Source organism: Salvelinus sp. IW2-2015, unplaced genomic scaffold (assembly GCF_002910315.2).
Source record: "Salvelinus sp. IW2-2015 unplaced genomic scaffold, ASM291031v2 Un_scaffold2750, whole genome shotgun sequence".
In the NCBI taxonomy this organism is placed as follows: Eukaryota; Metazoa; Chordata; class Actinopteri; order Salmoniformes; family Salmonidae; genus Salvelinus; species Salvelinus sp. IW2-2015.
The window spans coordinates 87106-89154 of NW_019944053.1; the positions used below are offsets into that span (position 1 = coordinate 87106).

Here is a 2049-nt window from a genome sequence, read left to right on the forward strand (position 1 = left end):
TTGAGGGAACGAACAATGCTTCCAAGTACCACCTCCTTTTGAAGCTTCCAGTCTGTTATTCAGTACAGTACAGTAGAGCAGGGTGCAGTACAGTAGATAACAGTAGAGTAGGTACAGTAGAGTACAGTAGAGTAGGGTACAGTACAGTAGAGTACAGTAACAGACTCTACACCAGTAACCACAACCTCTGTATACTCCTACACACTCAGCTGGGTCAGTGTCTCTGATGGAGGACAGTACTGGTGCAGAGCTGGGAGAGGAGACCCAGTCTACTACACCCTGTACAGTGACTCAGTCCAGATAAATGTTACTGGTGAGTCTAAAACAGTTTTATGATAAATTGTTATTTTATATGGATAGACAGTAATCTATGGTAGAATATTGTGTCTGTTTACTGTATCACAACAATGATAGATAACTTGAAGCTATTGTACAACTGTTTATTCAGTTAATTGTCTGTGTTGTGTCTGTGMAGAGAGACCTGTTGCTGTTCTGGCCCTCCAACCCAACTGGACCCAGATATTCATTAGAGAGACTGTTACTATGAGATGTGACATACAGGGAGGAGGAGACTCTGACTGGCAGTATGAATGGTTATTCAGTGACCCCCTTTAACACAAAGCCTGAGCCTAAAACTGACCGTGTCTGGTAAGTCTATCTAATCATGTATACAATAAATTGGGTTCACTAGAATACTTTCTAAGACTGAAAGGTTGAAAACTGTCCTCTATCAAATCACAGATCAACCCAAGGCTGTCCTGAGTATCTCTCCTCAGTGGCTGAACCCTGGAGACTCAGTGACTCTGAGCTGTGAAGTTGACAAGACGTCTGCAGACTGGAGGTTCTCCTGGTACAGGACTGTTCCCTACAGAGCTGGGTTACCCTCCCTATCAGACAAGTCTTACTCTCTACATCCCCTATCTGACAATGTGACTAGTGAAGACTCCTACACTCTGATCCCTGCTGGTCCTACTCCCACAGGAGGATATGTGTGTAGAGCTGGGAGAGGAGACCCAGTCTATGATACACTCTACAGTGAACCTCAGTTTCTCTGGTCAGGAGGTAACTAACTGCATTGAAACTGTATTGAATTATATTTAAGTCAACCTCATGTGTATATATAACTATAGGTTTGACTCTGTCTCTCTTTGTTTCAGATTTGCAGCCTTCAGTGTCTCTTACAGTAAATCCCAACAGAACTCAGCATTTTATATGGACATCTCTCTCACTGAGCTGTGAGCTGAAGGGGAACTCTACTGGATGGAGACTGAAGAGATACACAGAGACAGCATGGACATCAGAGTGTCCATCTACCTGGAGATCAATAACAGAATCCACATGCACCATCACATCATTGAACACAGGGGACAGTGGAGTGTTCTGGTGTGAGTCTGGATCAGGAGAGTACAGTAATGCTGTCAACATCACAGTGAACGGTACGTCTATTGTACAACATTCACTAACATTTTTATATTTCAATGCATGTTATGTTTCATTCTGTAACTGAATGATAGCATGTCATAAAATATAATACAAGCTCATAAGATGTTGATGTATTGTGAGTGATGACTCCAGGTTTACAGTATTATTTATATTATGTTACACAGATGGTGATGTGATCCTGGAGTGTCCTGTCCATCCCGTGACTGAAGGAGACTCTGTGAATCTGACCTGTACATTTAGATATCAGGAAACAAATCCTAAACCCAAGACTGATTTCTACAAAGATGGAGTACTCATCAAGAATGAGACCACAGGAGAGATGACCATCCCTACAGTATCCAAGTCAGATGAAGGATTCTATAAGTGTAAATCTGGTCAAGGAGAATCACCAGAGAGCTGGGTGACAGTSAGAGGTCAGAAGAGCAGTGTGTGTGCTTGTGAGAAGAGCAGTGTGTGTGTTCAGGTGTCTTGATGGTAAAACATGTGTTTTTCTAGTCCCTCCAGGTTCCGTTGTCTCTATCTCTCTGCCCAGGCTGCTGTGTGGTCTACTGGTGATGTCTCCCTTTCTACTGGTGTCCATCGTGCTGACGGTGAAATGCTGCAGGG

The 2049-nt window shown here is 43.2% G+C and overlaps 1 pseudogene; it reads left to right on the forward strand.

Annotated features, from left to right (window-relative positions):
• Positions 1 to 2043, forward strand: part of LOC111960149 (Fc receptor-like protein 5) — a 15344-nt pseudogene extending 13301 nt beyond the window's left edge.
• Positions 2044 to 2049: the final 6 nt, after the last annotated feature.